Raw genomic sequence first — 15,453 nt, forward strand, 5'->3', positions numbered from 1 at the left:
GGCCCGCCTACCTTGCAGGAGTGATTGGAAGCTCTGTCCCGCCACGGGCCACTGGGCCTTTTCTGCCGGTGGTCACCGTTCCACCTACCTGGCAGGCGCGGGGGTGGGGGGCGGCTCTGCCCCTCAGCAGGCCGCTGGGCCTGCTCTGTGGATGGTCACAGTTCTGTCTACCTTGCTGCGCAGGGGGAGGAGGCGGCTCTGCCTCTCAGTAGGCCGCTGCTCCTCTTCTGCCGGTGGGTCGCAGGCCTGCCTACCTTGCAGGAGTGATTCTTTTCCAAAGTTTTAAATATGAATGGGTACTGTATTTTGTCAAATGTTTTTTTCTACATCTATTAAGATGATCGTGTGATTTTTGTTCTTAAGTCTATTTATGTGGTGAATTATATTTATTGATTTCTGTATGTTGAACTGACCTTGAATCCCTGGGATGAAACCCACTTGATCATGGCACACTCTTTTTAATGTGTGTGGCTATGCAGTTTGCCAACATTTTAAGAATTTTTGCACCTATGTTTATCAAGGATATCAGCCTTAAGTTTTCTTTCCTTGGCCTGTCTTTGTCTGATTTTAGTATCAGGTTGATATTGACTTGGTAGAATCAGTTTGGCAGTGTTCCCTCCTTTTATATTTCATGGAATAACTTTAGGACAGTTGTTATTAGTTCTTATTTAGAGGTCAGTAGAACTCAGCTGAGAATCCATCCAGTCCTGGGCTTTTCTTTTTTGTAAGTCTTTTGAAAGCTGTTTCAATTTCGTTACCTGAAACAAAAATTGACATATAAGTTTTCTATATCCTCCTGGTTCAATTGGGTAGGTTATATGTCTCTAGAAATTTGTCAGTATCTTCAAGATTTTCTGGCTTATTGGAGCATAGATTTCCAAAATAGTTTCTGGTGATGGTCTAGATTTCAGTAGTGTCTTTAGTGATATTTCCTTTTTAATCTTGGATTTTTAACAATTTGAGTTTTTCCCCTCTTTCTTTTGGTTATTTTGGCTAAGGGTCATAAATTTTGTTTATCCTTTCAAAAACCAACTTTGTTTTGTTTTTCTTTTGTATTGTTTTTAATATCAATTTCATTGATTTCAGGTCTGATTTAAATTATTTCCTATCTTCTACTGATTTTGTTGTTGGTTTATGCTTTTTATAGGGCCTTGAGATGCACTGTTAGATTCTTTACTTGGTGTTTTTCTATTCTTTTAATGTATGAGCTCAATGTTCTGTACTTTCCCCTTAGAACTGCCTTCATGTTATCCCAGGATTGATATGTTATATCACTATTTTCATTTACTTCTAAGAATTCTTAAATTTCTCCCCTTATTTCTTCTGCTATCCAATAATCATTCAGAAGTTTATTATTTAATCTCCAGGTGTTAAAGAGGTTTCTGTTTTTTATCTTATCATTGATTTCTAATTTCATTCCATTATGATCTGATAGTTTTGCATTCTATCAGATCATATGGAATCTAAGATTTACTTTGTGACCTAAATTATAGCTATTTTAGAAAATGTCTGTATGGGGCTGGGGATGTGGCTCAAGTGGTAGTACGCTCGCCTGGCATGCGTGTGGCCCAGGTTCGATCATCAGCACCACAAAGAAAGATGTTGTGTCCGTCGAAAACTAAAAAATAAATATTAAAATTCTCTCTCTCTCTCTTAAAAAAAAAGAAAGAAAATGTTCTGTGTGCTACTGAGAAAAAAGTGAATTCAGTCATAGATGGATGAAGTGTTCTATAGATGTCAGTTAGGTCCACATTGTTTATTTCTTAGTTCTGTAGAATCTTTAGTTTGATTTTTTTTATGATCTATCAAGTGGTGAGATAGAAATGTTAAAGTCAGCAGTTTGTATTGTGGTTTATTTGATTCTTAATATTAAGAAGGATTTGTTTGATGTATGTGGATGCTCTGTTGTTTGGGGTATAAATATTTACAATCATTATTTCTATTTGTGTATGATTCTCTTAAGAAGTAAAAAGTGATATTGTTTCTCTCTTCTGATTAACATTGACTTGAAGTTCACTTCATCTTATATGGGAATAGCTACTGCTTGTTTATGTGTCCCATGGTGAATAGTATTTGTTTTCCTACCCTTTGATGTTCAGTCTGTGAATGCTTTGCGTGTAAGGTAAGTCTCTTGCAGACTTTATATTGTTGGGTCTTATTTTGTAATTCACTCTTCTAATCTATGCCTATTAATTAAAGAGTTTAGACCATTCGCATTCAATGTTATTGAGAGATGATTTTTATTTCTGTCATTTTGATTTATTTCTAATGTTTAAATTAGACTTGATTCTACTTTAATTGACAATTCTTCTAGTGTAATTTCTCCATATGCTTATTTTCATTTTTATTCTTTATTTCTTCTTATAAAATATTTTGCTGAGTAGGTTCTGTAGTGCAGACTTTCTCATTAATAATTATTTTAGATTATTTTTATCATCAAGGTTTTTATTTCATCTTTAATTCTGAAGCTTAATTTTGCTGGGTAGAATATTCTTGGTTGGAATCAGATCTTGGAATATATTATTTCAAGCCCTCTTGGCTTTTAGGGTCTGGGTTGAGAAATTAGTTGACATTTGGATTGGTTTACCTCTAAATGTAATGAGTCATTTTTCTCTTGCAGCTTTTAAAATTTTATCCTTATTCATATGATGGACATTTTCATTATAATGTGTCTTGGAGTGAATCTGTTGTGATTTTGTATATTTAGAGTCCTATATATCCATTTTATTTGAATTTAAATTAAATCTCATTCTTAAGGTTTGAAAATCTTTTCAGATATGATTTCATTGAAAAGATTATCCTTTCTTTAGCTTACATATCAGAGGCATCGTCTATCCCAATGAATGTTAACTTCGGCCTTTTAATGTTATCCCATATTTCTTGGATATTTTGTTCATGGTTTCTTAGCATCTCTTCTTTATGGTCAATTTTATTTTCAAGATTATATGCTTTATATTTTAGGCCTGAAAATCCATCTTCAATGTGCTCTAATCTATTGTTGATGCTTTCCATTGAATTTTTAACTCGACTTATTGATTCTTTTATTTCCAGGATTCCCATTTGCTTCTTTTTCAGAATCTTTTTCTTTATTAAAGTAAATTTTTACTTCCTGCATTTTCTCTCTGATAACTTCTTTTAGCTCTGAGAACATTTTAACTATAATCTTCCTTAAATCCTTTTCTGACATTTCCTCCACTATGGTGTCAATAAAGTCTGTTGTGGAGGCATTATGGTTTGTTCGGGATGGTTTGTTCCCTTGCTTTTTAAATATTGTTTGGATGTCTACCCATCTGTCAGTAGTTTTTACTTCTTCAAGCAAAGAACTACTTGTGAACTTCTTCCTCTTTAGAGCCCTGTGTTGGGTGAATATCCAGATAATGATATTTTAAGTCAATATGTAGCTTCTGCTGATCCTAATGTCAGCACCACTTTAAGAGATGCCACTGAGCCTGATTTACTACAAGAACTTCAGAGTCATATCTCATTCTATTCAACCTTATAAGAAATAAAAATTTGTTGTAATTGTTCTCCATTGTTCCTCAAATACAGGAATAAACTTATAATAATGTTCTGGAATGGGTCAAAAAATAGTTTAAAATTTAGTAAACTTACTATAACCTTATGTAAGGGCTAAAAGGGGGGAAGCAATAAAAATTGGGCATAAAGGAGAGGGAAACTATGCAGGGGCAGCTGAAGGGGAGAAATGGAGTGGGCTCAATAAGCCTCTCTGAACTCTGGGTGTGGCCTCAGTCCCACTGGTTGGCACTGAGAAATCACTGCCTCGGTCAGCTGGGCCTGGAATTTTAGAGGTGGCAAAATCAGGCTGCTCTTAAGTGATAAAATTGCTCAGTATCTGAAGGCGACTGTGACAAAATTCAAGATTCTGGAGAATGCAAGAGCTAAACCTTGTGAAAAGAAGGCATTGAAGAGGGTTGGAGTCTAAAAGAAAAGGCAATTCATCATGAGAGCTGGTTGCCTCCACACAAGGGATGAAGAGAAGCGAGGGGTCAGAATCCAATCTCCACACCAAAGGGAATCAGAAAGGTAGGGGCCTCCAGGGGAAAGAGAATATTGGTTATGCAACAAATACCATTCTGCTAGCAACACATTCTACCACTTGGTTAGCTTTCCAAGGCTCTGCAAGAGTTCTAGAAGCAGCTGGAAATATTTGCATTCTGGAGAAGTGTCCTTGTACACCTACTGGTGCATACACTGTATAGTGTGTGTTAGCGTAAGACCTTGGTATCCCTGAAAATCCTCACATGGAGTGAGAATGGGGACTGAAGGTGGAAAAAGAGCTTATTTAAGTCATCCTTGTTTTTGACACCTTTGTGGAATCGTGTTCCTTATAGGATTTACCATAGGAAATAGGCATCATCTCAGGAGACAACTAGATATTTTACTCTTTCTGCAGATAAGAAAACAGACAGAGAACAAAACATCCGCTTCATACCTTTTATCATTAATTCCGTGGTCCCTCTATGTAATATTGATTGTGGGAAGGAGGAAATGTGCCTGAGGCATGCTGATCCAGAAGGTATTACACCCAAATGTGGTAGGAAAAAGCACAACAAAGGTCTCCAAGAGGCCCACTTGCTTAGCAGCTATCAAATACCAGCTGGAAGAGAGAGACTTTCCCTCATTTAGAAATGAAAGCCCTACAAAGAGCAGCAATCATCTCACCCTTGTTCTCTGAGCCATTTCCACCAAAGGACCACCCTCTGCCCCAACCTTGTCCTTCCTTTACTTTTTGCTCTCTTTATACAGGCACCATTATGGGTTAAACTGTGCTCCCCCAAAAAAGATGTATTTAAGTTCTAACCCTCAGTATCTCAGAATGTGACCTTATTTGGAAATGGAGTCTTTAGAAAAGTGATCAAATGGAAATTTGGGCCTAATTTAATACAACCAGAGTCCTTATATAAAGGAGAACTATGGCAGATCTACCTACACTCACCAGCATGAGACCCAAGCTCACAGTAGGCCCAGGTTCATCCTGCCACAGGCAGCCAGAGCTCAGGCCTGGCCCAGATCTGCCCACACCGACATATGTGGGATCCAGGCCCAAGGTAGATTTGAGTTTGCCACCTGCCCCACCTGGGAGCCCAAGCCTAACTCACTTCCATCTTGGGACACTGCAGACATTGCCATAGACTTCTCAACACAGTAGCCCCTACCTTTTTGACAATAGACAGGCCCTAAAAGCAGCTTCATCTCAGAGCAGGCATTCCAAAGAGAGTGTAAGGTGCACCTCTTCCATCTCTGTAAGACATTGCATCCATCTTGGGGCACCTCCACTATTATCTTGAGTTACCTCAGCTATTGCCACCACCACGTTTAGTTGCAGTAGTATACATTGAGGGACACCAGCAGGGTCTGGAAGCCCAACATCAAGGTGAGGTACAAACAATCTGCATGGGTACTACAAGAATATAGGGGAAAACTGTTATATTTCAGATCCACACTGCATGAAAGGAAGATACATAGACAACATGAAAGAACAGGGAAGGAAAGTGCCCCAAAGAAACCAAGATACTACAATAACAGAACCCATGGACAGTGAAGTTGATGAAATGTCAGAGTAGGAGTTAAGAAGGTTCATAAATACAATAATCTGTGAATTAAAGAATGATCAACATTAGCAACTATATGCAAAAATTGATCACTCCAACAAAGAGAGAAGAGAGCAAATATAGGTACCAAAAGATCACTTCAAGAAAGAGATAGAGACTCTGAAAAAAACAGTCAGAAATTCTTGAAATGAAGGAAACAATAAATTTTTAAAAATTCAAAAGAAACCATAACCAACAGACTAGATCACTTAGAAGAAAGAACATCAGATAATAAAGACAAAGTATACAATCTGGAAAATATACTTGATCACACAGTGAAGCTGTAAGAAACCATGAACACAACATCCAAGAATTATGGCACAGTATCAAAAGATCAAATCTAAGAGTTATTGGGATACAGGAAGGCACCGAGTTTCAAACCAAAGGGATGTACAGTCTCTTCAATGACATAATATCAGAAAATTTCACAAGCATGAAGAATGAATTGGAACACCAAATACAAGAGGTTTACAGGACACCAAATGTACAAAATTACAACAGATCTACACCAAGCCACATTATAATGAAAATGCCTAGCATACAGAATAAGGATAGAATCTTAAAAGTCGCAAGAGAGAGGAATCAGATCACATATAAAGGAAGACCAATTCTATCTCAGCAGATTTTTCAACCTAGACCCTCAAAGCCAGGAGATTATGGAATAACATATACCAAGCTCTGAAAGAAAATTGATGCCAAGCAAGAATCTTATATCCAGCAAATTAAGCTTAGATTTGATGATGAAATAAAAACATTTCATGATAAACAAAAGTTCAAAGAATTTACAACTAGAAAGCCTGCACTAGAGAAATCCTCGGCAAAATCTTACACAAACTGGAAATGGAAAACAATGATGAAAATCAGCAGAGGGAGGGATTACACAAAAGGAAAAACTATTCAGAGGAGAAACCAAGTCAAGTTAAATAGCAAAAATAAACAAAAATGGCTGGGAATACAAATTATATTTCAATAATAACCCTGAATGTTAATGGCCTAAACTCACCAATCGAAAGACATAGACTAGCAGATTGAATTAAAAAAAAAAAAATCAAACAAACAAAAAAAGACCCAACAATATTCTGCCTCCAAGAGACTCATCTCATAGGAAAAGATATCCACAAACTGAAGGTGAAAGATTGGGAAAAATCATACCACTCACATGGACTGTAGAAGCAAGCAGGGTTTTCCATCCTCATATTAAATAAAGTAGACTTCAAGCTAAAGTTAATCAGAAGGGATAAAGATGGACACTACATGCTGCTCAAGGGAATCATACACCAATAAGACATAACAATTATAAATATATATGCCCCAAACAATGGAGCATCTGCACCAAACTCTTCTCAAGTTCAAGAGTTAAACAGGTCACAACACAATAATTTTGGATGACTTTAACACACCTCTTTCACCACTGGATAAATCTCCCAAATAAAAGCTGAAGAAACTGTAGAACTCAATAATACAAATAATGACTTAGACTTAACTGACATACATAGAATGCTTCATCCTTTAATGAGTGGATACACTTTCTTCTCAGCAGCACGTGGATACTTCTCTAAAATAGACCATATATTATGCCACAAAGCAACTCTTAGCAAATATAAAAAGTAGAGATACTACTCTGCATTCTATCATATCATAATGGAATGAAATTCAAAATCAATGATAAAATAAGAAATAAAAGCTATTCCAACTCCTGGAGACTAAATAATATGCTACTGAATGAACAATGGGTTGCAGAAGACATCAAGGAAGAGATTAAAACATTTTTAAAGGTGAATAAGAACACAGATACAACATATTGAAATCTCTGGAACACTATGAAGACAGTTCTAAGGGGAAAATTCATTGCATGGAGTATTCCTTAAAAGAAGAAAAAGTCAACAAATAAATGACTTAATATTACATCAAAAAGCCCTAGAAAAAGAAGAACAAATCTACACTAAAAGCAGAAGACAGGAAATAATTAAAATCAGAGCTGAAATCAATGAAATTGAAACAAAAGAAACAATTGAAAAAATTGACAAAATAAAAAGTTGGTTCTTTGAAAAAATAAATAAAATTGACAGACCCTTAGCCAAGCTAATGAGGGAAGGAGAGAGAAAACTCAAATTATTAGCATATGCGATGAAAAAGGAAATATTACAACATACACTACATAAATCCAGAAGATAATTAGAAATTATTTTGAAAACTTATATCCCAATAAAATAGAAAATATCAAAGGCATTGACATATTTCTAGAGTCGTATTATTTGCCTAAATTGGATCAGGATGATATACACAATTTAAACAGATTAATTTCAAGTGACAAAATAGAAGATGCCATCAGAAGCCTACCAACCAAGAAAAGCCCAGGACCAGATGGATACACATCCTAGTACTACAACACATTTAAAGAAGAACTAATACCAATATTCTTCAATTTATTTCAGGAAATAAAGAAAAAGAGGGAGCACTTCCAAAAGCTTTCTATGAGGCCAATACCACCCTAATTATAAAACCAGGCACATCAAAAAAAGAAAACTTCAGACCAATATCTCTTATGAACACAGATGCAAAAATTTTCAACAAAATTCCAGCAAATTGAATACAAAAACATATCAAAAAGATAGTATGATCAAGTGGGGTTCATCCAGGGATGCAATATTGGTTCAACATATGGAAATCAGTAAATGTAATTCATTACATCAATAAACTTAAAGACAAGAATCATATGATCATCTCAGTAGATGCAGAAAAAGCATTCAACAAAATACAGCACCCCTTCATGTTCAAAACACTACAAAAACTAGGGATAACAGGAACATACCTCAACATCATAAAAGCTCTCTATGCTAAGCCCCTGGCCAACATCATTCTAAATGGGAAAAAAATTGAAGGCATTCCCTCTAAAAACTGGAACAAGACAAGGATTCCCTCTTTCACCCCTCCTACTTAACATATTTCTTGAAACACTGGCCAGAGCAATTACACAGATGAAAAAAATTAAAAGAATACAGATAGGTAAAGAAGAACCCAATTTAGCACTATTTGCTGATGATATGATTCTATACCTAGAAGACCCAAAAAATTCCACCAGAAAACTTCTAGAACTAGTAAATGAATTCAGCAAAGTATCAGGATACAAAAATCAACACCCATAAATCAAAGGCAATTTCTGTATATCAGTGACAAAAACCTCTGAAAGGAAACCTACCCCATTTACAATAGCATCAAAAAAAATTAAATACTTGGGAATCAACAAGAGAGGTGAAAGACCTCTACAATAAAAACTACAGAATTCTAAAGAAAGAAATTAAAGAAGACTTTAAAAGATGGAAAGATCTACCTTGTTCTTGGGTAGGCAGAATTCATATTGTCAAAATGACCATACTACCAAAAGCACCATACAGATTTAAAGCAATTCCAATCAAAATTCCCATGGCATTCCTCATAGAATAGGAAAAGCAGTCATGAAATTCACCTGGAAAAATAAGAGACCTAGAATAGCTAAAGGAATCCTTAGTAAGAAGAGTGAATCAGGTGGCATCACTATACCAGAACTTAAACTATACTACAGAGTAATAGTAACAAAAACAGCATGGTATTGGCACAAAAATAGACTGGTAGATCAATGGTACAGAATAGAGAACACAGAGTTTAACCCACATAATTACAGTTATCTTAATATTTGACAAAGTTTCCAAAAATGTACCTTGGAGAAAAGATAGCCTCTTCAACAAATGGTGCTAGACAAATTGAAAATCCATATGCAACAAAATGAAATTAAACCCCTATCTCTCACCATGCACAAAACTCAACTCAAAGTGGATCAAGGACCTAGGAATTAAACCAGAGACACCATGTCTATTAGAAGAAAAAGGGGGCCCAAATCTCCATCATGTCAGATTAGGTCATAACTTCCTTAAATAAGACTCCTATAGCATAAGAATTAAAACCAAGAATCAATAAATGGGTTGGATTCAAACTAAAAAGCTTATTCTATGCAAAAGAAACAATGAGGTGAAGAGAGAGCCTACTAATTGGGAACAAATTCTTACCACACACACATCAGATAAAATATACAAATAACTCAAAAATCTTAACACCAAAAAAACCAAATAACCCAATCAATAAATGAGCCAAGGAACTGAACAGACACTTCTCAGAAGAAGACATACAATCAAAAAATATATGAAAAAATGTTCAACATTTCTAGCAATTAGAGAAATGCAAATTAAGACTACTCTAAGATTTCATCTCACTCCAGTCAGAATGGCAGCTACTAAGAATACAAACAACAATAAGTATTGGCAAGGATGTGGGGGGGAAAGTACACTCATACATTGCTGGTGGGACTGCAAATTGGTGCAGCCAATATGGAAAGCAGTATGGAGATTCCCTGGAAAACTGGGAATGGAATCACCAGTTGACCCAGCTATCCCATTCCTTGATCTATACCCAAAGGATTAAAAACAGCGTACTACAGGGACACAGCCACATCAATGTTTATAGCAGCACAATTCACAATAGCTAAACTGTGGAACCAACCTACATGCCCTTCAATAGATGAATGGATAAAGAAAATGTGGTATATATACACAATGGAATATTATTCAACATTAAAAGAGAATAAAATCACGGCATTTGTAGGTAAATGGATGGAGTTGGAGAATATAATGCTAAGTGAAATTAGCCAATCCCCCAAAAAAGAAAAGATAACTCTAGATCGGGCAAAGGGGAAAAGGGGAGGGATGGGGAGCGAAGGGGAATAGGGGAAGGAAAGATAATGGAATGCCGTGGTCATCATTACCCTAAGTACATGTATGAAGACATGAAGGATGTGACTGTACTTTGTGTACAATCAGAGATATGAAAAATTGTGCTCTATATGTGTATATATACATATATAATTGTGCTCTATATGTCATATACAACAAATTAAAATTAAAAATAAAAAAATGATTTAAAAAAGGAGAATTATGAAACCAAGACAGGCACACACAGAGAGATGATATTAAGACACTGAGAATACCATGCGAAGAAATTGGAGTGATGCATCTAGAAGTGAAGATACATGTAATGACACCAGAATCTGGGAAAGAGGGATAGGACAATTCTTCCTAGAGGCTTCAGAGAGTGTGAATGCACATGCTGACACCTTGATTTCAGAATTCTAGCCTACAATAAAGTTCTATTGTTTAAGAAACCCAGTTTAGAGGGCTCTGTTATGGCAGGATGCTAAAAGGGTTGTCTTTTCTTATCATATACTACCTTCTTTTCCCACCCTAGGTAACTAGGATAAGAAATAAGACTTGCTCTTCACCATGGAGATTTCAGAGTTCAATGCTTTGTTATTTTATTGCTGTCAAAAGCTTTTCCAACCTGCAAATTTAGATTTCTAATATCTCTTTTTGGACTCTTATCTAACATCCAAAATATGTTTGCTTCCAGCTAGGTTCTGATTGCTCCCCAATTCTTAGCACAGTTTGTTGTTAATAAGGGTACAAATTCAACTTTATTGACTTTGTCCACAGGTAAAGTGGTTCAAAAGCTTGAGTGCAGATCACAATCACCTGGAGTGCTGATTAAAGTAGATTGATGGACCCTCACCCAAGAGTTCCTCATTCAACAGAGCCCAAGCATTTCATTTTTAACAGGATGCCATGTGCTGCTAATTGGTGACCACTCTTAGAGAACCACAATTCTGAGATAGTGAAGCTTGGGAGGAGGGGCAATTAATCATGTCAAATTAGTGATGTTACAGGGAAAGCAAATTCAGGCTGCAGAGTTTCAAACTTCCAGGGACATCTAGTGCCCATTTTCAATATGTTTACCATCTACGTTGAAGGCACCAAGACAAAATCTTGAAACCTGTAGATTTATATCTGAACACTTAAAATACAAAGGGACCCATTTCTCTATTTCTATAACTTACAAAGAGCTCAGATCAAAGTAGAATAATTTTCCATTCACCTGCCTATCAAACTATGGTTCAAGGGTCCTGAGGGTTTGCTTTGTGAGCTCCCAGTCTTTGGAAAAATAAATTAAAAAATGTCCAGTGTATAAAGCCCTCTTCCTAAATCTTCAGAGTCACTATTTAATATCAGAGTGCCCTAAGAAGTACCACTTAAGCCCAAACACCTTGAGAAGGTGGTCAGTCAACAAGAGTTAGTAAACACGGAGGTTGCCAGTGTGGGCCTTGGGGTTGATCTACTCTACAGTGCACAGGCAGGATAACCCCCTCACTCCCCTCTCTGTTCCATCTCTCAAATGAGGACTATAAAACTTTCTACTTCTAGGGTGGTTAAGAGCATATAATAAATGTGTCCAGTTTCTGGCATGTACTAAACTCTCAAGGTGGTTTTGTTTTTTGTGAGTTTCAGCCCTTAATTTTCCATGAACATCTTAGCATGGATGGAGATAAATGGTCAAGCAATAAACAAAGCAAGAATTACTAAAATATGGAAAGCTGTATTTGGGACCATGAATTGGAGCACGATTTGGAGATGGCAAGAAACACAAGGGGCCCACAAAAGGAGGACAGCAAAGGAACAAGGAAAGTAAATGAGGGGGAAGTAGGAGACAGAGGGGTATTAAAAGTTAGCTACTTTCTAAGCATGTTGTCCACGACAGGGAGAGAGGGCCTCCTTGCTATGAATCAGACTAAATGATCCTGGTATTTGTTTATGCTTTTTCTTTCTGGAATTGAAGATCAGTCTGTATCAACTGAATCCAACAGAATGAGTTCTTGGATTTCTCACTCTCCAAATAACATTGAGATGAGTTAAGTGTAAATGAATACGAAGCAGATGGATTAAATGGCCACTTAAGTACACAGGGGGTTGAGAAGCAAATGCAAAGATAGTTAGCAAAATACTTTCTGTGTTCACTGAACCTCAAGCACTTAAAAAGACACTTGGAAGGTGAATGCCCCCTGAGAGTGGCTGTGGCTCTCTGCCTCCTGAGCCTGCTCCCTCTGCTTTCAGTGTACCTCTTCATCTTCTACCCACCTTCCTCTGCTTTTACCAAAAGCCACAGAGACAAGTAGCAAAACTTGGTTTACATCATAGGAACATGATCCAATTACATTACTACACTTTTAATAGTGACACTGCTCTAAAAGTTGGTGCACTTCTGAAATTGCTCTTCAAAGCATACTTGTTTTTTGGCCCCTGAAATGTACGAGAGAAAGATTCATGGCTGTCTGGGTTTAATATCCATAAGTGCTATATTCCTTCCTAAGATGGGTAGAAACAAATAGAGAAAGCACAATGTGTGTTGAGTGACGGAATGAATGCACAAACATTCCATAATACCTCAGACTACAGCAGACACAAAGACAAGACAGTCCTTCAAAGACACTGTACCTCAGTAAGGGAAATAAAATACATACACAAAGATCAGAACCCAAAGAATGAGATAGTTCCACATTTGTAGCCAAAGGGTAACAGGAGGTTAGCCAGCAGAACCTCAGAAAGCAGCAATGAAGAAATTGGGATTTCTTAACTTGGTTTTACCACCTATATGTTATTTCCTCCTGGAGAGTCAGGCTGGGCCGCAGTCAAACTACCTATGGAGGACAGATCAGTTTCCTAACAGCTGCACCTTTTTTGTGTGTTTTATAAATAAAATTATAGACTTGAAGAGACATTCATGCAGAGAAGACGTACAAAGAGCCAAGAAGTATATGAAAAGATGCTCAAAGTCATTAATTATAATGAAAATGTAATCAAGGCACAATGAAATGTCACCTCACATCTGTTATCTATTATAAAATATAAATAAATGTTGGGGGGATGTGGAGAAATTTGTACCCTTTCATATGGTTGTTGGAAATGCAAAATGGTATATAGGTGCTATGTCAAATAGCATAGTTATTCATCAAAATATTAGAATCAATTACCAGGTGATATGGCAGTATCCCATTTCTGCATATTTATTGAAAATAATTGGAATTGGAATCCCCAAGAGATATTAGTACTCCAGTGTTTGTAGTACTATACCCAAGACATGGAAGCAACCTAAATGTCCACTGAGTCATCAGTGGATTAAAAAAAATGTGGTATATGCATATAAGGTAATGTTATTCATCTTAGATGAAAATCCTGCAATATGCCTCAACCTGGATGAACCTTGAAGACACTGAGTGAAATAAGCCAGTTATGAAAGGACAATATTGCAATGATTCCACTTATACAGAGGCATATAAAAATAATGAAACTTATTGAATGAAAGCACATAATGGTAATTGCCAGAGGATGGGGGAGGTGAAAATGAGAATTGCTAATCAATAGATATAAAATCTCAGTTTTTCAAGATAAGTTGTGGCCATGTGCTATACAATATTGTTCAGATAGTTAAAATTATTCCATCATATACATATAAGTTTGTAAAGAGAGTATATCTCATGCTTAGTGTTCTTTTAATTTTTTTTAGTTGTAGTTAGACACAATACCCTTACTGCATTTATTTATTTTTATGTGGTGCTGAGGATCAAACCCAGGGGCTCACATGTGCTAGGTAAGCACTCTATTGCTGAGCCACAACGCCAGCCCATGATAAGTGTTCCTACTATGATACATTTTTTAAGAAAAAGAAATTTCAAAACAGAATACCAATATATTAAATAGATTTTAAAAAATAGTGCTTTTCCAGGAGACTTTAGGTGGGGCCTTCAATTATCTTGTCACTCAAATCACACAAGAAAGAGGCGGAAAACTCTGGACTAGACGCTTCAAGGTATCATCAAGTCTAAAACTCAGAAACCTGCAAAATCTCTCACAGACGAGATGAACAAAGATGTCTTTGAAGGAGAAGAAAATTAAATAACCACAAAAGAATGCAAAGAAAGACCATGTCCTCATGGTGTAGAGACCTCTCAGCAACCCCAATAGCTTGCAGTCATGGGCTTGTCCGCTCCTGGGGAACAAGCACTGGCTTGGGAATAAGAAATCTGCATTTAAATATTCATGTCGATGTGAACATAGCTGCAATGATGTTAGACAGATCACCTTCTTTGAAACTAATATCCACATTTTAAAAATGGTTTAAATAGCCAGGTGTGGTGGCACACCCATGTAATTCCAGCAGCTGGGGAGGCTGAGGAAGGAGGATTACAAATTCAAAACCAGCCTTAGCAATTTAGTGAGAGGCCCTAAGCAATTTAGCAAGCCCTTGACTCAAAATAAAAAAAAAATAAAAAGGGCTGGGGGTATGGCTCAATGGTTAAGCACCCCTGAGTTCAATCCCCGGGTATAAAAAAAAAATGGTTTATAAAATGTCTAACAGTGTTGTAAATTTTTAGTGAAATGTGTGTATGTGTTTATCAATTTTTTGTTATGTTAAAAATTACAATGGTAAAACATAATTTACCATCTCAGTAATTTTTAAATATATAATTCAAGTGTTACATGTATTTACATGGTTATGAAAATGGTCTCCAGATTCTCATCTTACAAATCTGCAACTCCACAGTAACTTTCTTTTTCCTTATCCCTCAAACCTGAGCAACCAACATTCTACCTTCTGTTCCTATGAATTTGACTACATTAGTTACCTAGTGTAAGTCGTATTTACAGTATTTTAATTTTTGTGACTGCTTATTTAGCATAATATTCTCAAGTTTCATGCAGTATATAGTATGTGCTAGGTAAATGTTTTGGATGCTTCTACCTCTTGACTAATGAGAAAAATTGTTGCTAAATATCATATTTTAATAAGCCTGATTATCCCTAACTATTGGCTTTATTTCTTTGCTGTTTGAGGTTGTTTTTGTTTTGCAGCAAACACAGATCATATGCCTTGTCATTTATATTAATGGATTCTTCCATCCTAATGGGAGGCTATGCCACCAATT

Source organism: Marmota marmota, unplaced genomic scaffold, assembly GCF_001458135.2.
Source record: "Marmota marmota marmota unplaced genomic scaffold, marMar, whole genome shotgun sequence".
NCBI lineage: Eukaryota > Metazoa > Chordata > Mammalia > Rodentia > Sciuridae > Marmota > Marmota marmota.